Below are 25,881 nucleotides of genomic sequence, written 5' to 3'. Positions count from 1 at the left end.
CCGGCAGTCACAATGCTGATGCCGGGATACAGACTAGCAGTGAAATGCCGCCACCGGAATACCGCCGTCACAGTCTATTCTCCCTCTATGGGTGTCCACAACACCCGCCCCGCTGCCAGCATACTGGTGGCCGGGATGCCGCTGTCGGTATACTGACGGCCGGCGTCCTGATCGTCGGTATTCCATACTGAACCCGCTTAAAGTGTCCCAGCACTTGGGGAAATCATTTGTACTGTATTCTTCATATTCATTCAATGCAATTTTGTGCTACATTTAGAAAATCAATTGAAATACAGGTTGAGTATCCCATATCCAAATATTCCGAAATACGGACTTTTTTGCATGAGAGTGAGATAGTGAAACCTTTGTTTTTTGATGGCTCAATTTGCACAAACTTTGTTTAATATACACAGTTATTAAAAATATTGTATTAAATGACCTTCAGGCTGTATGTATAAGGTGTATATGAAACATAAATGAATTGTGTGAATGTAGATACACTTTATTCAATGCACAAAGTTACAAAAATGATTGGCTATAATTACCTTCCGGCTGTGTGTATAAGGTGTATATAAAACATAAATGCATTCTGTGCTTAGATTTAGGTCCCATCACCATGATATCTCATTATGGTATGCAATTATTCCAAAATACGGAAAAATCCGATATACAAAATACCTCTGGTCCCAAGCATTTTGGATAAGGGATACTCAACCTGTAACAGGAAATTTAAATTAATGGGCCATTGATTATGAATGGACCACAATTTAAAAAAGAAATACTTCTGTACTTTACAAGATTTCGGGGGTTATTCAGGTTTGTTAGCAAACCCAAAAAGTTAGCAATTGGGCAACACCATGTTGCATTGCAGGTGGGGTAGATGTAACATGTGCAGAGGTTTATATTGGGTGGGTTATGTTGTTTCTGTGCATGGTAAATAATGGCTGCTTAATTTCTATACTGCAATTTAGATTTCAGTTTTAACACACACCACCCAAATCTAAATGTCTCTGAATATGTTACATCTGCCCCACCTGCAATGCAGCATGGTTTTGCCACCCAAATCTAAATCTCTCTGAATATGTTACATCTACCCCACCTGCAATGCAGCATGGTTTTGCTCAATTGCTAACTTTTTGGGTTTGCTAACCTGAATAAAGCCCTTCATTTGGTTACAAGAAAATATTTCATGGTTTGCTATAAGAAAATTTTTTTTTTCCCCATTATTAATGAAGATGTTTGTTTTTGGGTCACCCTCAACTGAGGCTCCAACTCTTGCCGAGCAGCTGATCACCTTGTGACTTTTCCAACTGCCCCCTTGTTTTTTCATTTCAGTGCGATTTCTAAATGTACAGTAGCACACATGCTAGCAGATCACATTTTAACTTCATGCATACTGTATAGCAAAAGGTTTATTTTGCTCATCAACCTTTCAGCCCTCAACAAGATTTCAACACACTTCACCTTGTAAAGATCAATTCTCCCGGGCTTAACACAGTAATCTATGTATTATCGTCTTTTACTGTATTTTTTTTTCTTAACCACTTGTACAGAATAGGAGATGAATGAAAAATCACACTGCACATGCATTGGTAAATTTCAGATGTGTGTGAGTTACCAGATGGCCGTTGGGTCTCCAATAACGGGTTCCCTGCAGTTGTGCCAGCTGAATGGGGTGGTGGAAGTTTTGGTTTTAGTTTTGCCTAAACGCAAAGACTGGTTTTGATTTTGTATTTTTTTTTTTTTAAATGACAAAAAAGGAAATGACGTAATGTGGCCTTTTTTGTTCCTACAGTATTATTAACCTCAATAGCATTAATTAATTTAATTTAGTTTAGACCAAAGGCTGCAGCGAGTGGGCTGGTTACTGAATGACAGAGCAGCAGCACAAACACACCGCAATTTATAGCACATATATGAAGCGCTGCCACACAGCAGTGGCAGAAATGAAAAGTGGTACAAGATGGAATTGTCCTTGGGCCTTCTAACCCACCCTTGTGTTGGATATTAGAAAGGACATGCAGAGCCGGATGTAATGGCTGGTTGGTTTTACCTTGTAAACCTTTGCTGCTTTAAAAAAACCTATGAGTTTGGCTGGAGTCTCGGAGCTCCGGCCGTCTCGCAAGCCATTACATCCGGCCCCTACAGTTTAACAAGCTAAGCACTTCAGCGACAGGGACTGCCACTTTTGTGGCTGAAGTGCTTGGTTCGTTTGGGCCCCCACAAAACAAGCTACCTATGGACTTAAAGCAGCTAAGCTTACAGCTTGGCAGTGACAAGATGTCATCGCCACTATCATCCTCACACAATATCAGTTCATTCCCACTGGAATCCACCATTACAGAAGTCTGTTTACATTGTTGTAATTGCCAGTAAAGGTCTTCCTCATGGAATTTGTAGTACATTTTGATGAACATTATCTTTTTCACATTTTGAAGAAGTAGCCTCCTACGCCGATCGCTGATAAGGTTCCTGGCTGTGCTGAAAACTCTTTTCTCATACGTCCTAGAGGATGCTGGGGACTCCAAAAGGACCATGGGGTATAGATGGATCTGCAGGAGCTTGGGCACACTGTAAAGACTTAAACTGGGTGTGAACTGGCTCCTCCCTCTATGCCCCTCCCCCAGACCTGAGTTAGACTTTGTGCCCAGGAGTGATGGGCCCAGGAGTGATGGGTCACACACTAGCTCTCCTGAGTTTCTCTAAAAGACTTTATGTTAGGTTTTTTATTTTCAGGCAGACCTGCTGGCTACAGGCTCCCTGCATCGTGGGACTGAGGGGAGAGAAGCAGGACCTACTTCTTCTTAGTTTAAGGGCTCTGCTTCTCGGCTACTGGACACCATTAGCTCCAGAGGGTCCGATCACTTGGTGCGCCTAGCTGCTTGTTCCCGGAGCCACGCCGTCACCCCCCTCACAGAAGCCAGAAGAAAGAAGCCGGGTGAGTATTGGAAGAAAAGAAGACTTCAGTGACGGCAGAAGACTTCAGTAACGGCGGTAACAGCAGCGGTAGCGCTGCGCTCCATGCTTCCACACACCAACGTCTCTGGCAGGGTGCAGGGCGCTGGGGGGCAGCTCCCTGGGGGCATGTTGCTGAGGTTTATAGCACTGGCGGGGGGACATATTTAGGTGCCCGGGCACCGGGTATGTTCACCCCGCCAGTGTGCCGCGAAATGGAGGGAGCAGCAGCGGTAGCGCTGCGCTCCCTGCTCCCGCACTCCATCGCCTCTTGCAGGGTGCAGGGCGCTGGGGGGGAGCGCCCTGGGCGGCATATACTATGTAGATCACTGGCGGGGGGACATATTTAGGTGCCCGCCCCGCCAGTGTACCGCGAAAAGGAGGGAGCAGCAGCGGTAGCGCTGCGCTCCCTGCTCCCGCACACCGTTGGCTCTTGCAGGGTGCGGGGCGCTGGGGGGGAGCGCCCTGGGCGGCATATACTGAGTGATCGCTGGAGGGGGAACATATTTAGTTGCCCGGATACCGGGTAGCTTCACCCCGCCAGTGTACCGCAGCGTGCGCGTTGCGCTCCATTGCTCCCACACACCAACGGCTTCCGAGGGTGCAGGGAGCAGGGGGGGCGCCCTGGGCAGCGTTTTATATATATATTGGTATATACAGGGGGTTACTCACTGTATATAGGTCCCCCCAGCTAAATATAGGTATTTATATATTTATATATAGTTTTTTTGAGCGGGCTTAAGCGCGCCGGGAAGGGGCGGAGCTTAGCCCTCACAGAGGAGTCAGCGCCATTTTCCTCAGGTCCCCGCCAAGACTTGCTGTATAGTAAGAAGGAGGGGGGGCACAGTGTTTTTTAATGCTATAGGTGTGTCATATAGCATTATGTTTGATAATGGACGCATAATCCTTGTTGTGCTACATAAATTCACTGTTTCCCTGTTTGTTTACCCACTATTGGTTAGTCGACATATGTCGACAGGTGTGAGGGCTTTGTCACAAGCTGCTGTGGGGACAACTGTCGGCTTCGCCGGCCCATGGCGGTACTTGATTCAGAAAATTAAGTATTAGCAGGTTGGTGTTTGTGTGCTTAATAAAGTAAACATGCTAGGGGAGACACAGTTGTTTGTGGATGCCCTGTCGGCATCAACGGTATTTCCTGGGTAAAATAATTAACACGCTGTTATTGCCTTGTACCTGTGTATATATATATATATATATATATATATATTTATAGGTATATGTGGGGGGAGTGTTATTGAAATTGTATATGTATGCTTCCCTCAGACCCCTCGGGGTTCCAGGATTATTATTATTTTTTGCCCGCTTACTATTTCTTGCTGTCGACATTTACTAAGTTTCTGTCGACCATAACGTTCCTGGTAGATCCACATCTGGGGCATGTCAGTACATGGTCATACACATTCACAACACATTACTGTCACTAGGGACCTGACAGGTCTGGACAATCCACTTGCGTTTAGGTTATATCTATATGTATATATATGTAGATATAAGTTTATATATGCATGGTTAGGATATGGGTGTTCTATTGTGTATTACATGATGTATATCCATGAATGCTGAAATAATGGTATTCTTATCATGTGCTGGTCGCTCTCTTGATTAAGCTCTAGATTGGCCGTGACGAGTTGATTTTCGATCCTATCAAGGAGTCCGAATATTATTCTCTTCCCGACGCGGAGAGAACATTCTGGCAGTCAACTCCTGGTCGACGCAGAGCCCGGTCGCAAAGGATCATACACAGGAAGCTAAGTGATATTTTATTTCTATACTTTGACCTTGTTTGCATGGCATGCACATGAGGGTGTGTTATATTCGGGTAGGCATCCGATAGTATTACCCTACCCAGAGTGGGTAACCTGCTTAGGTTGATTCTACTTTATAACATTGCAGCAGGCTGCCCATGACACCAGAAGGTGTGGCCGCGAAAATGCTGAGGATGTCTCCGTGAGATACTGGAGGGAGGTATACAGCTGTTGGGAGAGGCCTCTGTTCAGTCAATCTTGGCGGATACCACTAGTAAGTCTAACTTCGTGAGTTAGGCTCCTTCACAGTGGTTGGTGACGCATTCTTTTGTGGGATGCATGCGTTTTAACTGGTTCCATGCCGTTCCTTTTTCCTTTTCTGTGCAGACAGTGGAAGTTGAAAAGGTAAGAGTTCTGAAGCCTTGTTAGGTTCACAGAAGTGGATGTCGTTTTCTGTTTCCACCACATCCACCAATTGTCGCTGAGTCTATCGGGCTGGTCCCCACTCCGGTGAGCTCTCCTCTACTAATTTTCAGTTGGTCCAGGAATAGACTAGGACCTGTGCGTTATTTATAGAATCCAAAGGGGAACATTCTGAGTTACTGGTTTTTCTAATAGATCTTGCCGTTCCACTCTGGAAGGGGTGGTAGTACGCAACGCCGTACAGAGGTGCGTCAGGTTCAGGACATTGTCCGGTTGTCCCTGTATAAAGGTGCAAATCGTTGGTTCTCTCTGACTGTTCTTCGACACAGGGATTGGCTGTTGTTCCCAACGACACAGATGTCGGAGGTGGGTTTCAGAGTATATACTGACCGGTTAAGGTTCGGTATTTTTCCTGTGGAAAGAGGTCTGAGGATCCAGAGTTGGATCAGTTTTGCTGTGACACTTCATCAATATGTTCCGTTACTAAAACAGTTGGGTGCGGCCTAAGAGGTTTTTTTTTGATGAGCAGGTCTAATGCCAGAGTGGCTTTCAAGGGACCAGTTGGAAATGTGGTCCGGGTCTCACCTGCACATGCACCAGAATATAATCCTAACGGCCAGGACATCGCTCCTGTGGTGTCTGCTCGGTTCTCTCCTTCTAGAGGGATGAAGGTTCGGGATCCAGGTTTAGATCCTGGTGTCAGTGCATACAGATCTCCGAGGCTGGGGAGCAGTCTTTGCAAGGGACGTATTTCCAGAGGATAAGATCAGGTTGGAAAGCTTGTCTGCAATAAGCTTTCTTGAATTAAGAGCTATTTTTGACGAACGTATTCTTCGTGTTCTGCCCATGTTGGTTCTGCCAGACGACTTGTCACCAGTGGTGTAAATAAGCCGCTATGGCGGAACAAGGAGCAAAGCGGCATTGGCAGAAGATGCAAAGTTTTGCCGTTGGGTGGAAAATCTGGTAAACGCCATATTAGCAGTCTTCGTTCCGGAGGTAAACGACGGAGAAGTAGATTTCCTCTGCTGACGCGATCTCCATCCGGGTGAAATTCAGTCATCATCGAGAAGTTTTCACAGACGTGACAAGTCTTTGAGGAGTGTCGCAATTGGACAAATTGGCGTCTCGCCTCAACGAGAGGACTCAGGGATATTGTTCCAGGTCAAGGGACACTCAAGCTATAGCAGCGGACACCCTCGTGACACCGTGGGTGTTTTTAGTCGGTCTATGTGGCCTCTCCGCTTTCACTTTTTTTTTTTTTTTAAGGTGATAATCGTAAGATGAACAAAGGTTCAGGCGATCCTCTTGGATCCGGTCTAGACTAGGAGGGTTTGCTATCCAGTTTTTCATGATTTACTCATAGAAGATTCCTGCCCTCTTCCTCTACGTGAGGAACTGTTACAACGAGATCACGGCGTCTATCAAGACTTACCGCGGCTGCGTCTGACGGCGTGGCGGTTGAATGCCATATCCTAAGCCAAATGAGTGTTCCCAGTGAAGTCATTTCCTCAATTCTTCAGGCTAGAAAATAAGTAACGGCAAAGCCTTACCACAGTAGTTGGCGTAACTATGTGTCTTGGTGTGTATCCAGGAAGACTCCTATAGAAGACTTTCAGCTAGGTCGTTCTGATCCATACTTTACAAGCCGGTGTGGATGCAAGCCTAAAGTTAGGCTCCATTTCAGTGCAGTATGGCCTTATAAATTTCTTTTAAAAAAAATGAATTTCTCTCTTGGAAAGTGGTCATGCTATTGGCTTTGACGTCCCCAAGACGGGTGTCGGAAGTGGTGGTTTTGTCTCACAAGAGCCTTGTTTGATCTTTCATGTGGATTGAGAGGAATTGGGAACTCGGTTAGTAGTTCTGCCAAGAGTGGTTTCTGGGTTTCGCAGAAATCGGCTTATTTTGATGCAGGTGGTTACTTAGGCATTAGCTGATTCAAATTCTCTCAATGTAGCCAGGGATTTGAATATTTAGGTCGCCAATTTGGCTCAGTTTGGAGAAACAGAGGCTCTGTTTTGTCCGGTATGTTCCCAGCGTGATTTGGGTGACTGCGTTATGCAGTCTGTTACACGCTGGATCTGTGATGCGATTTGGCATGTTAGTTCTACAGCTGGATTGCCGTCACCGAAGTCGGAGGAGGCCCATTCTACTGGGAAGATGGGCTCTTCTTGGGCGGATGCCCGAGGAGTCTCGGCGGTGCAACTTTGCCGAGCAGATACTTGGTCGGGTTCAAACGCTTTTGCTATGCTCTACAAGTTTGATACCCTGGCTGCTGGGGACCTTTTGTTTGCTCAATCGGTGCTGCAGAGTCGTCCACACTCTCCCGCCCGTTCTGGAGCTTTGGTATAGACCCCATGGTCCTTTTGGAGTCCCCAGCATCCTCTAGAACGTATGAGAAAATAGGATTTTAGTACCTACCGGTAAATCCTTTTCTCTTAGTCCGTAGAGGATGCTGGGTGCCCATCCCAGTGCGTACTGGGTCTGCAGTTATTGGTTTTGGTTACACTCTGGCGGTGTTTCTTCTCTGTCAGACTGTTGCTGCCGTTGTTCATGCCATGGCATGCGGTGTCTTATTATTGGTTGTGTTGACACACAGGTTGTGTTACATATTCTCTCAGCATGTGGCTGTGTATTGTTCTTACCGTTGGCTGGTATTCTATTGAATGCCACGTTCTGCGGTATGTTTGTGGTGTGAGCTGGTATGACACTCACCGTGTTTATATAAAAATAAATTCTTTCCTCGAAATGTCCATCTCTCCTGGGCACAGTTTTCTAACTGAGGTCTGGGGAGGGGCATAGAGGGAGGACCCAGTTCACACCCACTTTTAAGTCTTTATAGTGTGCCCAAGCTCCTGCGGATCCGTCTATACCCCATGGTCCTTTTGGAGTCCCCAGCATCCTCTACGGACTAAGAGAAAAGGATTTACCGGCAGGTACTAAAATCCTATTTTTGACTACACACTGGGAGGTGGGCAGCTTAAGTAATGCAAAACCAGTTTGTACAAGGGCCTCCACATGGCCTTTTTTTCCTTTTTATTTGTCAGAGGGACTTGTGACATGCCTTTTTGTACGGTGTCATGAAAATAATCCACCATCCTTTTGTTGGTGACCGTATTAGATGGAGTTACAGTAGAAGTGTCACTCATTTTAGGCAATCCTTCTAAGAAATCTAACTCTCTGCACGTTATATCTGCCCCCCCCCCCCCCCCCCCGTAGTACACATGGTTTTGCCCATCTGCTAACAAATTTGCTGCTACGATCAGCTCTGAATTAGGCCCCTATATACAAATGCTCATCAGTAGTGTGTTACAAGAGAGAAAGCGAGAGAGACAGAGACATCATTGTAATTAACAGCAACCATTGTGAGATCCAGTTTATTGTGACAGGTACTAAACAGTTCATCACCTGTCACAGTAACACCATAGTAATCCCAAGTGCTGATAATTACTGAGATGTTAAGTCTTGCCATTGTTTGGCAAATGAAACAGTGCCAAAATCTTTGGGACACAAGTTCCCACTGCTGATAATTCTCGTCACAGTTTAATATAAGTAGCATGGGTGTCATGTAGCAGGCAGTGCTGGTCCTCCCAGCTGAAGCAGCTAAACTTTGCACAACAGCATTTGTTGCCATCATGATGCTCTAAGACAGTGGTTCTCAAATTCGGTCCTTAAGGACCCCCAACAGTTCATGTTTTCCAGGTCTCCTCACAGAATCGCAAGTGAAATAATTAGCTCCACCTGTAGATCTTTTAAAATTTGTCAGTGAGTAATGAATACACCTGTGCACCTGCTAGTGGACCTGGAAAACATTAACTGTTGGGGATTCTTGAGGACCGAGTTTGGTAACTACTGCTCAAAAAAATACAGTGCATCCGGAAAATATTCACAGCGCTTCACTTTTTCCACATTTTGTTATGTTGCAGCCTTATTCCAGAATGGATTAAATAATTTTTTTCCCCTCACACTTCTACACACAGTACCTCATAATGACAACGTAAAAGATTTTTAGATTTTTTTCAAATTTATTTAAAATAAAAAACTTAGAAATCACATGTACATAAGTATGCACAGTCTTTGCTCAATACTTTGTTGATGCATCTTTGGCACCAATTACAGCCTCAAGTCTTTTTGAATATGATGTCACAAGCTTGACACGCCTATATTTGGGCAGTTTTGCCCATTCCTCTTTGCAGCACCTCTCAAGCTCCATCAGGTTGGATGGGAAAAGTCGATGCGCAGCCATTTTCAGATCTTTCCAGAGATGTTCAGTCGGATTCAAGTCTGGGCTCTGGCTGGGCCACTCAAGAACATTCACAGAGTTGTCCTGAAGCTATTCCTTTGATATCTTGGCTGTGTGCTTAGGGTCGTTGTCATGTTGAAAGATGAACCGTCGCCCCAGTCTGAGGTCAAGAGCGCTCTGGAGCAGGTTTTCATCCAGGATGTCTCTGTACATTGCTGCATTCATCTTTCCCTCTATCCCGACTAATCTCCCAGTTTCTGCTGCTGAAAAACATCCCCACAGCATGATGCTGCCACCACCATGCTTCACTGTAGGGATGGTATTGGCCTGGTGATGAGCGGTGCCTGGTTTCCTCCAAAAAGGACGCCTGGCATTCATGCCAAAGAGTTCAATCTTTGTCTCATCAGACCAGAGAATTTTGTTTCTCATGGTCTGAGAGTCCTTCAGGTGCATTTTGGCAAACTCCAGGTGGGCTGCCATGTGCTTTTTATTAAGGAGTGGCTTCCGTCTGGCCACTCTACCATACAGACCTGATTGGTGGATTGCTGCAGAGATGGTTGTCCTTCTGGAAGGTTCTCCTCTCTCCACAGAGGAATGCTGTAGCTCTGACAGAGTGACCATCTGGTTCTTGGTCACCTCCCTGACTAGGGCCCTTCTCCCCCGATCACTCAGTTTAGACGGCCGGCCAGCTCTAGGATGAGTCCTGGTGGTTCCGAACTTCTTCCATTTACGGATGACGGAGGCCACTGTGCTCATTGAGACCTTCAGAGCAGCAGATATTTTTCTGTACCCTTCCCCAGATTTGTGCCTTGAGACAATCCTGTCTCGGAGGTCTACAGACAATTCCTTTGACTTAATGGCCCTCATTCCGAGTTGATCGCTCGCTAGCTGCTTTTAGCAGCAGTGCACACGCTAGGCCGCCGCCCTCTGGGAGTGTATCTTAGCTTAGCAGAAGTGCGAGCGAAAGGTTAGCAGAACTTCTCGTAAAAATGTTCATGCAGTTTCTGAGCAGCTCCAGACCTACTCCTACCTTGTGATCACTTCAGTCAGTTTAGTTCCTGCTTTGATGTCACAAATACGCCCTGCCTTCGGCCAGCCACTCCCCCGTTTCCCAAGGCACGCCTGCGTTTGTACCTGACATGCCTGTGTTTTTTAGCACACTCCCGGAAAACGGTCAGTTACCACCCAGAAACACCCACTTCCTGTCAATCACTCACCGATCAGCAGAGCGACAGAAAAGCGTCGCTCGACCTTGTGTAAAACTGCATAGTTTTGTGTGAAAGTACTTCGCGCGTGCGTACTGCGGCCTGTACGCATGTGCAGAAATGCCGCTTTTTCACCTAATCGCCACGCTGCGACCGAAAGCAGCTAGCGATCAACTCGGAATGAGGGTCATTGCTTAGTTTGTGCTCAGACATGCACTGTCCCTGTGGGACCTTATATAGATAAGAGTGTGCCTTTCCAAATCATGTCCAATCAACTGAATTTACCACAGGTGGACTCCAATTAAGCTGTAGGAACATCTTAAGGATGATCAGTAGAAACAGGATGCACCTGAGCTCAATTTTGAGCTTTATGGCAAAGGCTGTGAATACTTATGTACATGTGATCTCTTTTTAATAAATTAGCAAAAATCTCAAAAAAACTTTTTTCACATTGTCATTATGGGGTATTGTGTGTAGAATTTTGAGGGAAAATATGAATTTATTCCATTTTGGAATAAGGCTGTAACATAACAAAATGTGGAAAAAGTGAAGCGCTGTGAATACTTTCCGGATGCACTGTACGTATGTTTGTACAAATATAGCCCTGTGACATACAAAATATAATTTGCAGCTTTTTAAAATTACTTTTATTGGGTCATTCACCTATTTGCGATATAATAAGTAACTCAGCTGCCATGCACTCATAGTGGATGATTCTGAGTCAAATGCATCTACAACCCATTGTGTTTCTGGCCGCGGTAGTCCACGCACTATGATATGCTAATTAAGCTATCTGTCTGTCTGTTAATTTTTTAAGCCGGTCATGCCGTGTCCGTACGGCAACCACCACCATTAGGACTTGTTGCCCCATATTGAGTGCAACAGCTTTGTCTTAAACAGGCGTCCCAAATGTGTCCAAACACCACTTAAAACAAACAAGAAAGTCGGGCTATACACCAGGATGCTACCATGACACTCCCCTCAGACGCAGCTGCTCCACGCATCATAATGCTCGCTGTCTAGTTCCCACCCAGAAACATCTACTTGACATTAGTCTCCGTTTGTTCAAGATCCGACACAGATGTAACTACTGTGGACGCATTAGGTGGTGCATGTGCATAGTATGTTTTCAAATTAAGATGCATGTGTAGTTGACTCAAAATCAGATACTGCGTCCATTCTTATCATGTGCCCAATATCACCACTTTTCATTTTTAGAAGCTTTAGAAAATCTTCCTCATAGTTTCATTTCATTTTAAGCAGGGCCTGATCAACCAATAGGCTGATCAGGCTTCAGCCAGGAGCGCTGGATCCTTGGGGAGCGTAGCTCCGACACAATAGATTCATTTGGTTTCTTTCTTTTTTCTTCTTTTTTGTACTGTGCGATCCTGCAGCAGCGCGGCTGCGCCAAACGTTGGCACCGTAATTGTCTGTGCAACTCTCCAACTCACTGCTGCAGACAGTCTGCAGTGCAGCGATGACTGATTCAGTCATTATTGCTGCTGAGCACTACCTGAGCTGCAGCGTCTGGCCCCGCCTACCTCCGTCCTGCTTATGCTGCTGCGCGATAACAGAGAATCTCACATGCGCAGTAGGCATTCCACTTCAGAACGCTGAGAGGCCCATCAGGGTGCCATTTTCACAGGGCCTGATTAACCAATAGGCTGACTGCCTGTCGGACCTGGTGTGTGTGTCCCGAGACTGTCCGAGGGTGGCTGTGTCACAGTCCTGATTCCAGTCCTTTAGGTAGCACTTTATTATTATGGGGACCCAGGGTGAGGGCTGTCTGGTCTGGTAGATATTATTGGGAGAGGGGGAGCTGGACAATATTATTACTGGGGAACAAGGCTGCCATCAGAAATTGCGGGGCCCGGGACTGACAAAATAGGCAGGGCCCCCCCACCCCACTGTAGAATAGCACCAGTAAACACTGTGTGTGTGTATTATACACACACACACACACATACATACATACATGTGCGCTGTCCGTAGGGCCCGGGATGCTGATGCCTCTGCCTGCCTGCCCGCCTCCATCCCCGCTGTTCTGCTGCTCTCCTCTGTCCTCCTGCAGCTGTATTGAAAACGTCTCTCCCAAAATGGCCGCCGCCACAGAGTAGACAGTTATTCAAGATGCTAGAGGTCTCCTCTAGTATCTTGAATAACTGTCTCCTCTGTGGCGGCGGCCATTTTGGGAGGGAAGTTATTCAATAAAGAGCTGCTGGAGGGTCGGAGGACAGCGGCAGAACAGCGGGAACGGCGGCGGCGGGCAGGTTGCTGCATGAACATCCCAGGCCCTTCTCCCTCTGTCAGAGAGGCTGGGCCCGGGACAGCTGTACCCCCAGCACCCTCTGATGGCGGCCCTGCTGGGGAAGTGGGGGGTGTCTGGTGCATCATATTATGGGAGTGGGGGAGAGGAGGACCTGGGATCATATACTGGTGACTGTCTGGAACAATATTATCATGGGGAAGGCATCTGGGAGCATAGGGAGGTCTGACTGGAGCATATTACTATAGGGGCTCTGAAGCATATAAAAGGGGTGGGGTATTGTCTGGGGGAGTGGGGGGTCTGGGAGCATGGTATATGTTTCTATAGAATAAAAAAAATACAATCTGTATCAGCAAACAATAATTGAATCTGGTAATTTTGACACATAATTACAGATTTTTGGCTGAATATGAGCTACAAAATTGGTGGGGGGTTGGGAAGGGGAGGGGGGGGTTAGCGTCCACTTCTGTGTAGGCCTAGGGCGGCTGGAACCCTTAATCAGGCCCTGATTTTAGGCAGAAACGTTTCACAAGAGAGAGGTTGTCAGAATGCCTGGGTTAGAGGAAATTCAGCAAATATTTGTCTTTAGTTTCTGGCTCTGCCATTAGGGCTGTAGCTGTTTTATATTCTGTATTTCCAGTGCTGTATTTTCTATAGTATCTATTAGTATACATGTGATTGCTTTATTGCTTGTTTTATGTTTGTATCTTTTTTCATTGAGAAGGTACACACATCGGCCCTCATTCCGAGTTGATCGCTCGCTAGCTGCTTTTAGCAGCCATGCATAATGCTAAGCCGCCGCCCTCTGGGAGTGTATCTTAGCTTAGCAGAAGTGTGAACGAAAGGATCGCAGAATGGCACCAAAATATTTTTGAGCTGTTTCTGAGTAGCTCCAGACCTACTCCTAGCTTGCGATCACTTCAGACTATTTAGTTCCTGTTTTGACGTCACAAACACTCCCTGCGTTCGGCCAGCCACGCCCGAGTTTTCCCATGCACGCCTGCGTTTGTATCTGACACACCTGCGTTTTTTAGCACACTCCCTCAAAACGGTCAGTTACCTCCCAGAAACGCCCCTTTCCTGTCAATCACTCAGCGGCCAGCAGTGCGACTGAAAAGCGTCGCTAGACCTTGTGTGAAACTGCATCGTTTGTTGTGAAAGTACGTAGCGCGTGCGCATTGCGTCCCATACGCACGTGCAGAAGTGCCACTTTTTTGCCTGATCGCTGCGCTGCGAACAACGGCAGCTAGCGATCAACTCGGAATGACCCCCATCAAGTGGAGGTGTTTGCTGCATTACTTTTTATGAGACAAAGTTGCTGGTATCTGGTGGGCTGACAGGTGTGTTAGGGATTAGTGACATAACTGCAGTATTTTGTTTTTCTGTCTGATATACTGTACATACTAGGAGGGTCCCTTGATTTGTAGCCTTCAAAATGTGATATAAAATTCCACAAAAAAAGCCTAATTCTAAATTAATTCTTTATAATATCCCCAAAAATATCATTCAGAGGCTAAGAGCATCCACATAATCTGTCATCACTTACTGTTATCGCGTATTGTGGATGGCGTCCTCTACCATTGAATTCAATGCATTTATGAGCTGGTTATTCCATCTAAGCATTTTCTTTTCACAATTATCCACAGAGATCTATTGTATAAAGACAAATTCCTTCAAATATTGTGATTATGTTTCCATATAATTCATCCAAACCAGCTGGTTGTGTTTAAACCATGTTTAATCCATGTACTCACATATACTGATTAATACAATTCATCTGTAGGATTAGTATCAAAATAGCCAAAAATATAGAAAAATGTAAAAGAATGTGCTCTAGGTTATAAATGGCAGAATATGTTGAAACTGGCCGATAAGATGACAGCATATGTGACGACTGCAGACTGCAACCTAAGTTAGGATTTGGGTAGATCACGTTTTTAAGGATCATCAGGCTTCAGGTTCCAAATTCAGTGACACTCTTTGGTGCTGTGTTTCTGTTTCCTAACCAGGATGGATAAGTCATGGGAATTTTTTAATGCATAACCTGTATATTCTGCTGGCCACCTTAAAATTGGGGAGAGGTCCAGGGGTTTACGCAGCCTGCATAATGCAGGATGATAGTGGGACATTTTTTTTATTATTTATTGAAACCAGAGGGGCGTGCTTTATATCACCCTTCATTGTGCACATGGTCTTGTGTATTTGGACCTTTCCCACTGGAGATGAGGCCCAGTTTCTTCCCATGCACCAGAGTAAAAAAGCTTTTTGCGGATCAGGGACTATGCAGCCCCTCCCTCTGTTGAAGTTAGTGCCTCTTGACATTTCCATCCCCTGGAGCCACTAGTCCCATAGTGGGCAAAGATCTTCAGGCCCACCTCCGCTACAGTGCTGTTGGTCCCTTTCTCCAGGAATTGATCCAAATGTTCCCTTGGAACTGGGTCTTTAGCTCTCCCCATGGAAGGAGCCTCCAATTACTTGGAGAGAGGGATTTCCGGGATCAGTACATAATCCCGCTGGACGGGATCCCGGCGGTCGAAATCCCGACGCCGGAATCCCGACCACACAATCCCGACAGGGGTGGCGAGCGGAACGCAGCCCCTTGCGGGCTCGCCACGCTGCGGGCACGGTGCCTCGCTACGCTCGGCACACTATTATATTCTCCCTCTATGGGTGTCGTGGACACCCACGGAGGGAGAATATGTCGGGATTGTGGCGGTCGAGATTCCGGCGTCGGTATTTCGACCGCCGGGGTCCCGTCCAGCGGGATGTTGACCGCATCCCGGATTTCCATAGGGGTCACAACCAAATATCTCAAAATACAAATGTGAACACAGACACGCAAGGTAAGACGTTGCTGGAAATTATGACATAGTGCTCTTGTGTCTTACTCTGCTCCCTGTGAAGGTTTCCCAACCCTCCACCATGCATTGCCAATCACCTCCAGATACTGTCCTCCAGGGGCAATGGCACCTCAGGCTTCAAACAACCACCCTTCTGTCATTGACTAAGGCAGTATTGGCCACGTAAAAGGCTGAGACTAGGTAGGCACGTATGACAAAAACACAAGCTAAACTTGATCTTAGACAAAATCCCATGAAGAAGGATGGTAGATTATTGGTCCTTTCACTCACATTCACTTTTATTTTTGTTTGGGCTCTAAGAGAAACAGTAATACCCCATTTCTCTTTCATTTACTAGGGGACACTGGAAGGCTTACACTGGGGTATAGAGGAGTGGTTAGTGGGAGCTGGCACATATGATAATTTAGAAGTGTGAAGCTCCTCCCCCTCTATTACCCATCATCCCCCAGTTAGAAAAATGTGCCTCTAGGGAGCTGGTCACACAGGACTATACTTGTAGTGCAGCTTTATGCAGGAGATACCCATGCCCAAAGTAGCACAATGGTTGCGTTTCAATGTCTAGGACTGGGTGATAAATAATAATTTTCTGTCTCCTTTCCACATTTTTGTTATCCAACCACTGAGATTCAAAATTCTTCCAGCAGTGACGGGAGAATTGACTATCAGTGGGAGTTGGGGGCTGAGTACCTTCCAAAAGATGATGGTTCCAAGTTGTGGTAGAAGGATTTACAGTATAAACATTCCATGGCTATAGATCAATAGATATTAACTGATCATTAGGTGGATTCTATATATATTTTTTTAGACAAATAGAATGTCAGCATGAGCAGGACATATCCATAATGTCAACATGAACATGTAAGATGTTGACATGTTCATTGTGTAGCCACTGACTATGTCAACATTGAGCACAGTTCCATAGCATGTCATTAGTGCGCCCTGTGCTATCCCCAGTGTCTGAATGCATTATTCCAGTTTGCCACCATCGGGAAATATGGTATTTCCTGGAGCCTCCTCAGGACCCTATGTGCCGCTGTACAGGCTGCAGGTATGTGTTGGAGCATGCTAAGGATGTGCTGGGTGGCACTGCAGCATCGATACTGGCTGAAAGGACTGTTCCAGACACCCTGATATTCAGAGGCAGTGGCCCTGGCCGATGGCACCATTCACAAACTCCTAGTTACGGCCCTGATTAAGAATGTCGACACTGATGAAATGTCGACAGGTTATCAATGTTCACAAACGGTGTGTTACAAAGCAGCTGTTCTGGTGGTTGGAGATGTAAGCCTAAACCTAACCCTAAGCCCAAACTTAACTCCAAACCTGACCCACAGCTGAACCCTAAACCTAGTGTCTGTATTTCACCAAATGTCAGCATTTCACTTGTCAACATTTATGATGTTGATATTGTGAATAAGTCTTCATTCTGCAGATGTGGACATTTCAGAAACTGTCTACATTGTACTATCAGTGTTATAAATGTTGGCATTGTGATCGTCGTAATGCTGGCTGCATCCCCTCTAGGCACATTCTCCCATATGTATCTGTATATGTGCAGCAGCAGCTATTGTATATACTGTATGTGAGGGATCTTATATTTATATAGTCTCAGCAAGAGCAGTTTTCACTCCAGATGGCATATTGTTCTTTCAGCTCGTATTCTGTACATGTGCAGCAATAAAAATAGTAAGTATTTAATTGCTTAAAGTATCTTTGAAAACATACTGACAGGCATAAGGCTGGAGTTGAGGCAATTCTAATGCTGAGGCAGCAGATTTGCATAAGACTAATAGTATTTCAGGTACTGTATGTATCTGCTGAGCGTAAGTTGCATGAACTTGCACTGTACATGCTCAGAAATGTGTAAGGCAGAGCAGTATGCATTCAGGGGGTAATTCCAAGTTGATCGCAGCAGGAAATTTTTTAGCAGTTGGGCAAAACCATGTGCACTGAAGGGGGGGGGGGAGCAGATATAACATTTGCAGAGAGAGTTAGATTAGGGTGAGTTATTTTGTTTCTGTGCAGGGTAAATACTGGCTGCTTTATTTTTACACTGCAATTTAGATTGCAGCTTGAACTCACCACACCCAAATCTAACTCTCTCTGCACATGTTACATCTGCCTCCCCTGCAGTGCACATGGTTTTGCCCAACTGCTAAAAAATTTCCTGCTGCGATAAACTCAGAATTACCCCCTCATTTACGACCACGGTGATATCTGATGGCAAACCAAGGGCACACACGGATGTCGATGCATCACGAGATGGCTGAAACTCTTCATTCAGTATATACATTATGTTGATTAGGAAAGTACTTTGTTTGAGCAAAGAGCTCTTTGTTTATGTTCAACTCTGCACCAGGACCCTATGGGCTAATTGTGATAGCCTGCAAGTTGCCAGAGGTGCAGGACTTTGGCTTGTAAATGATTGCTGCTTTAAAAAGACGCACAAAGTCCCACACCTACGGCAACTCACAAGCTATTACATTTAGCCCAAGGTCTGTAAAAAGTAGACTGGCTGGCAGGGAATGCTGGGACTTGTAGTTCAGCCACTGGTTGCCTGTGTCTTGTATAGAGTAACAGATTAAAGCCTCCATGGGCGTCCTTTTCTGATCACTACAGTTTATAGACATATATATTGGTAGATGCTCAATTAGCTTAGTGATATCATTCAGGTGCTCGAAAGGGAGAGGTATTTCTGAGCAAGAAAAAAAGTCATATGGTTACTGTTATCATTCAGGGTGCTGGGGGAAACCATATTCCTTTTTCTCTGACGTCCTAGTGGATGCTGGGGACTCCGTAAGGACCATGGGGAATAGACGGCTCCGCAGGAGACTGGGCACACTAAAAGAAAGATTTGGTACTACCTGGTGTGCACTGGCTCCTCCCTCTATGCCCCTCCTCCAGACCTCAGTTAGATTTCTGTGCCCGGCCGAGCTGGATGCACACTAGGGGCTCTCCTGAGCTCCTAGAAAGAAAGTATATGTTAGGTTTTTTATTTTACAGTGAGACCTGCTGGCAACAGGCTCATTGCAACGAGGGACTAAGGGGAGAAGAAGCGAACCTACCTGCTTGCAGCTAGCTTGGGCTTCTTAGGCTACTGGACACCATTAGCTCCAGAGGGATCGACCGCAGGACCCGTCCTTGGTGTTCGTTCCCGGAGCCGCGCCGCCGTCCCCCTTACAGAGCCAGAAGCATGAAGATGGTCCGGAAAATCGGCGGCAGAAGACTTCAGTCTTCACCAAGGTAGCGCACAGCACTGCAGCTGTGCGCCATTGCTCCTCATACACACTTCACACTCCGGTCACTGAGGGTGCAGGGCGCTGGGGGGGGGGCGCCCAGAGCAGCAATAAAAACACCTTGGCTGGCAAAATAATCACAATATATAGCCCCAGAGGCTATATATGTGATAATTACCCCTGCCAGAATCCATAAAAAAGCGGGAGAAAAGTCAGCGGAAAAAGGGGCGGAGCTATCTCCCTCAGCACACTGGGCGCCATTTTCTCTTCACAGTGCAGCTGGAAGACAGCTCCCCAGACTCTCCCCTGTAGTTTTCAGGCTCAAAGGGTTAAAAAGAGAGGGGGGGGCACTAAATTTAGGCGCAATATTGTTTATACAAGCAGCTATTGGGGAAAATTCACTCAGTGATAGTGTTAATCCCTACATTATATAGCGCTCTGGTGTGTGCTGGCATACTCTCTCTCTGTCTCCCCAAAGGGCTGTGTGGGGTCCTGTCCTCAGTCAGAGCATTCCCTGTGTGTGTGCGGTGTGTCGGTACGGCTGTGTCGACATGTTTGATGAGGAGACTTATGTGGAGGCGGAGCAGATGCCGATAAATGTGATGTCGCCCCCTGTGGGGCCGACACCAGAGTGGATGGATAGGTGGAAGGTATTAACCGACAGTGTCAACTCCTTACATAAAAGGCTGGATGACGTAACAGCTGTGGGACAGCCGGCTTCTCAGCCCGCGCCTGCCCAGGCGTCTCAAAGGCCATCAGGGGCTCAAAAAACGCCCGTTACCTCAGATGGCAGACACAGATGTCGACACGGAGTCTGACTCCAGTGTCGACGAGGTTGAGACATATACACAATCCACTAGGAACATCCATTGCATGATCTCTGCAATAAAAATTGTGTTACACATTTCTGACATTAACCCAAGTACCACATAAAAGGGGTTTTATGTTTGGGGAGAAAAAGCAGCCGGTGTTTTGTTCCCCCATCAGATGAGTGAATGAAGTGTGTGAAGAAGCGTGGGTTCCCCCGATAAAAAATTACTGCTGGCGTACCCTTTCCCGCCAGAGGATAGGTCACGTTGGGAGATATCCCCAAGGGTGGATAAGGCGCTCACACGTTTGTCATAAAAGGTGGCACTGCCGTCTTAGGATACGGCCACTTTGAAGGAGCCTGCTGATAAAAAGCAGGAGGCTATCCTGAAGTCTGTATATACACACTCAGGTATTATACTGAGACCTGCAATTGCCTCAGCATGAATAGTGCTGCTGCAGCAGGGTCTGATACCCTGTCAGATAATATTAATACCCTAGACAGGGAGAATATGGTGCTAACATAGAGCATATTAAAGACGTAGTCTTATATATGAGGGATGCACAGAGGGATATTTGCCGGCTGGCGTCCAGAATTAATGCAAGGTCCATTCTGCCAGGAGGGTATTAGAGACCCGGCAGTGAACAGGTGATGCTGACTTTAAAAGGCACATGGAGATTCTGCCTTATAAGGGTGAGGAATTGTTTGGGGATGGTCTCTGGGACCTCGTATCCACAGCAACAGCTGGGAAGAAAAATTTCTACCTCAGGTTTCCTCACACCCTAAGGAAGCACTGTATTATCGGGTACAGTCCTTTCGGCTTCAGAAAAGCAAGGGGGCCTAAGGCGCTTCTTTTCTGCACAAGGGAAGAAGGAAAAAGCTGCACAGACAGCCAGTTCCCAGGATCAAAAATCTTCCCCCGCTTCCTCTGAGTCCACAGCATGACGCTGGGGCTCCACAGACAGGTGCGGTGGGGGCGCGTCTCGGGAACTTCAGGGACCAGTGGGCTTGCCCACAGGTGAATCACTGGGTTCTGCAAGTAGTATCACAGGGATACAACCTGGAGTTCGAGGCGACTCCCCCTCGCCGTTACCTCACATCAGCCTTGCCTGCTGCCCTCGGATATAGGGAGTTAGTACTGGCGGCAATTCACAAGCTGTACTTCCAGCAGGTGAAATCAAGGTACCCCTCCTTCAACAAGGCCGGGGTTACTATTCCAAAAACATCAAGGATGCTTACCTGCATGTCCCTATTTACCCTCCTCACCAGGAGTACCTCAAAATTGTGGTACAGGATTGTCATTACCAATTCCATACGTTGCCGTTGGTCTGTCCCCGTCACCGAGGGTATTTACCAAGGTAATGGCCGAAAGAACAATCCAGTACTTGGACAATCTCCTTATAAAGGCGAGGTCCAGGGAGCAGTTGTTTGTCAGAGTAACACTATCTCGGGAAGTGCTACAACAGCACGGCTGGATTCTGAATATTCCAAAGTCGCAGCTGGTTCCTACGACGCATCTACTGTTCCTGGGGATGGTTCTGGACACAGAACAGAAAAAAGTGTTTCTCCCGCAGGAGAAAGCCAAGGAGCTGTCATCTCTAGTCAGAGGCCTCCTGAAACCAAAACAGGTGTCGGTGCATCACTGCACGCGAGTCCTGGGAAAATTGGTAGCTTCCTACGAAGCAATTCCATTCGGCAGGTTCCATGCAAGAACTTTTCAGTGGGACCTCTTGGACGGGATCGCATCTTCAGATGCATCGGCTGATAACCCTGTCTCCAAGGACCAGGGTGTCTCTGCTGTGGTGGCTGCAGAGTGCTCATCTTCTAGAGGGCCGCAGATTCGGCATACAGGACTGGGTCCTGGTGACCACGGATGCCAGCCTTCGAGGCTGGGGGGCAGTCACACAGGGAAGAAATTTCCAAGGACTTTGGTCAAGTCAGGAGTCGTCCCTACACATAAATATTCTGGAACTGAGGGCCATTTACAATGCCCTAAGTCAGGCAAGACCCCTGCTTCAAAACCAGCCGGTACTGATCCAATCAGACAACATCACGGCAGTCGCCCATGTAAACCGACAGGGCGGCACAAGAAGCAGGATGGCGTGGCAGAAGCCACAAGGATTCTCCGATGGGCGGAAAATCACGTCTTAGCACTGTCAGCAGTGTTCATTCCTGGAGTGGATAACTGGGAAGCAGACTTCCTCAGCAGACACGACCAACACCCGGGAGAGTGGGGACTTCATCCAGAAGTCTTCAAACTGTTAGTAAACCGTTGGGAAAGGCCACAGGTGGACATGATGGCGTCCCGCCTCAACAAAAAGCTAAAGAGATATTGCGCCAGGTCAAGGGACCCTCAGGCGATAGCTGTGGACGCTCTAGTGACACCGTGGGTGTACCAGTTGGTTTATGTGTTCCCTTCTCTGCCTCTCATACCAAAGGTACTGAGAATAATAAGAAGGCGAGGATTAAGAACGATACTCGTGGTTCCGGATTGGCCAAGAAGAGCTTGGTAACCAGAGCTTCAAGAAATGATATCAGAGGACCCATGGCCTCTACCGCTCAGACAGGATCTGCTACAGCAGGGGCCCTGTCTGTTCCAAGACTTCCCGCGGCTGCGTTTGACGGCATGGCGGTTGAATTCTGGATCCTAAAGGAAAAGGGCATTCCGGAGGAAGTCATTCCTACGCTGATAAAAGCCAGGAAAAAAGTAACCGCAAACCATTATCACCGCATTTGGCGAAAATATGTTGCGTGGTGTGAGGCCAGGAAGGCCCCTACAGAGGAATTTCAGCTGGGTCGTTTTCTGCACTTCCTACAGTCAGGAGTGACTATGGGCCTAAAATTGGGTTCCATTAAGGTCCAGATTTCGGCTCTGTCGATTTTCTTCCAGAAAGAACTGGCTTCACTGCCTGAAGTTCAGACTTTTGTAAAGGGAGTGCTTCATATTCAGCCCCCTTTTGTGCCTCCTGTGGCACCTTGGGATCTCAATGTGGTGTTGAGTTTCCTAAAATCACATTGGTTTGAACCACTTAAAACCGTGGATCTCAAATATCTCACGTGGAAAGTGGTCATGTTATTGGCCTTGGCTTCGGCCAGGCGTGTGTCAGAATTGGCGGCTTTGTCATGTAAAAGCTCTTATCTGATTTTCCATATGGATAGGGCAGAATTGAGGACTCGTCCCCAGTTTCTCCCTAAGGTGGTATCAGCTTTTCACTTGAACCAACCTATTGTAGTGCCTGCGGCTACTAAGGACTTGGAGGATTCCAAGTTACTGGACGTAGTCAGGGCCTTGAAAATTTTATGTTTCCAGGACGGCTGGAGTCAGGAAAACTGACTCGCTTTTTATCCTGTATGCACCCAACAAAATAGGTGCTCCTGCTTCTAAGCAGACTATTGCTCGCTGGATTTGTAGCACAATTCAGCTGGCGCATTCTGCGGCTGGATTGCCGCATCCTAAATCAGTGAAAGCCCATTCCACGAGGAAGGTGGGCTCATCTTGGGCGGCTGCCCGAGGGGTCTCGGCTTTACAACTTTGCCGAGCTGCTACTTGGTCAGGGGCAAACACGTTTGCTAAATTCTACAAATTTGATACCCTGGCTGAGGAGGACCTTGAGTTCTCTCATTCGGTGCTGCAGAGTCATCCGCACTCTCCCGCCCGTTTGGGTGCTTTGGTATAATCCCCATGGTCCTTACGGAGTCGCCAGCATCCACTAGGACGTCAGAGAAAATAAGATTTTACTCACCGGTAAATCTATTTCTCGTAGTCCGTAGTGGATGCTGGGCGCCCATCCCAAGTGCGGATTGTCTGCAATACTTCTATATAGTTATTGCCTAACTAAAGGGTTATTGTTGAGCCATCTGTTGAGAGGCTCAGTTGTATTTCATACTGTTAACTGGGTTAAATATCACGAGTTATACGGTGTGATTGGTGTGGCTGGTATGAGTCTTACCCGGGATTCAAAATCCTTCCTTATTGTGTCAGCTCTTCCGGGCACAGTATCCTAACTGAGGTCTGGAGGAGGGGCATAGAGGGAGGAGCCAGTGCACACCAGGTAGTACCAAATCTTTCTTTTAGTGTGCCCAGTCTCCTGCGGAGCCGTCTATTCCCCATGGTCCTTACGGAGTCCCCAGCATCCACTACGGACTACGAGAAATAGATTTACCGGTGAGTAAAATCTTATTTTTTCTCACTCTACAGTTTATACATATATATTAGATTACACCACAATTCCTAAGTACAGGTTTGGATCTCTTCCATGATAGCCTCTTACTAGTAAGTACCCAAGGCCAGAAACAAAATAAACTAGTAAATTATGTTGCTCGGAGATTATAACATACACACACAAACATGCACCAGCAAGTGTTTACTCCAAGCATGTGCACTGCAAGGAGCACTGCTAAACATTATAGTGAGAGAGGAATTCCTGAGGCAATAACTATAAAGTCTTCATATCATACTTGCCTACTTTTGAAAAAGCATTTCAGGGAGATTGTGAAAGTAAGCCTGTCAGCGCGAATGTGCACTGCTACATCTGAGGGGCGTGTCATGAAAATGACTTACATCCAAATGTAAATGAGCCCCAAAGTTTGTAAGATCTACTTGTTGAAGACAAGACTCATATTTTTCAGAAATTGTTCGTGTAAATTGTTTTAGAAGAGCTTCCATATACTGTAAGTGGCCAAGAGAAATCTTATTTAGAATGCATGTAGCCATAGGGATCATTGTGCCTTATAACAATGCAGGGAAATGGCGCTGATGAACTCATTTGAATGTATGTATCTCTGATTAATTGTTTTACCCCAAGAATGTAAAGTAAAATCAGGGAGATTGCTGGTCTATTCAGGGAGTGAGGGAGATTGCTACTATTTCAGGGAGTCTCCTGCAGAATGAGGGAGGGTAGGCAACTATGCTTCATATACGTATTTTTCCGTTTGGCTCCTTTTACCTTCTCTTCATCGTCATACAATACTGATCCTCTATGGCCGAAGGCGTTGTCGGGCAGTACCTCGTGTAATAGCATTTTAGATATGAGCCTCGCTCAGGCTGAGACGTTTTGTCAGATTTTTAAATACAGTGACCATTCCTCCCTCCCCCAAAAATCTGTTGGTGCAGACAGATTATTTTAGCACAAGGTCACTTTTGGATATTAATGCTGTGCTGTGGGAAACATATTGTTGGTGCGTAGTGCGCTTTTATTTTCATGCAGTCAGCAGTCTAGATATTGTTTTTAGAGAGCCGTGCTCCCCACCTCATTGTGCACAGTACATCTCCAGCCTGGCCGTATCCCAAACACAGCCTCTGCCACTCACTGTAAGTGCTGGCCTTTTTCTGAGGAAGCATGGGCCATCAATCTGGGCTGAGTGTGATAGAAAGGCTGTCCTGACTATTATTTTAGTATACGTTTGCAGACATAGGTAATGAATAGTCATTGTTAAAAGAAAAAGAAAAACAGCTGTTTATAGGATTATTATCATTTAAGACCCTTTGCAATTTGCCCCCCTACAGAAGTGGTTCCCAAACTGGTTGCCGTGAGGAACTTGCACGGATGCCACAACAGATTGGTGGTCTAGGACCAAATCAGATTGTTTATGGCCCATGTGACAGGCAAAACCAGAGCTGGTGGCTGCCAATCATCACTATAACTTTTTTTTCCCAGGTTCTATCCCTGCTTTGTCACCGGACATACGCGGCCACCAGTGTCGGGAAGGGAGCAGCATGTAGCCTGCCAGGGTAAAGTCTCCAGTGATGCTCTCCCCATAGATTCTAGCGTTTAATGATATCTGGTTTTAGGTCTAATAAATAGGCCCATGTATCCCATATACCATAAGCTCAATTTAATGGGGTATATTTTTTTTAACGCTTCTAAAATTAAAAAGTGGTGATGTTGCATTGCCCATAGCAACCAATCAGATTATGTCTGTCATTTTCTAGGATGCAATAGAGAAATGATAGACAGAATCTGATTGTTTGCTATGGGTAACGTCAACACTTTCTATTTTTAGAAGCTTTAGCAAATTGACCCCATAGACTCATGAACTCTTTGAGATGCAAATTTAGAAATATAGGGGGTCATTCAGACCTGATCGCTGCTGTGCGTTTTCGCACAGCGTGTGATCAGGT

At 46.4% G+C, this 25,881-nt stretch overlaps 1 protein-coding gene and 1 long non-coding RNA gene across 3 annotated transcripts in view; one reads left to right on the top strand and one right to left on the bottom strand.

Moving 5' to 3' along the window:
- The window catches only part of LOC135050061 (uncharacterized), a 46,854-nt gene extending 32,353 nt beyond the window's left edge, over positions 1 to 14,501 (bottom strand). The window contains exon 1 of the long non-coding RNA XR_010241536.1: positions 14,402 to 14,501. This is a non-coding gene — a long non-coding RNA (uncharacterized LOC135050061). The remainder of the gene's footprint in view (positions 1 to 14,401) is intronic.
- The window catches only part of LIMK1 (LIM domain kinase 1), a 255,805-nt gene that overhangs the window by 130,925 nt on the left and 98,999 nt on the right, over positions 1 to 25,881 (top strand). The gene's annotated exons all lie outside the window — the stretch shown is intronic.

The sequence above is a fragment of the Pseudophryne corroboree genome, chromosome 2 (assembly GCF_028390025.1).
Source record: "Pseudophryne corroboree isolate aPseCor3 chromosome 2, aPseCor3.hap2, whole genome shotgun sequence".
In the NCBI taxonomy this organism is placed as follows: Eukaryota; Metazoa; Chordata; class Amphibia; order Anura; family Myobatrachidae; genus Pseudophryne; species Pseudophryne corroboree.
The sequence above is the reverse complement of the archived record's forward strand: the minus strand, read 5'-3'. Positions and strand labels throughout refer to the sequence as shown.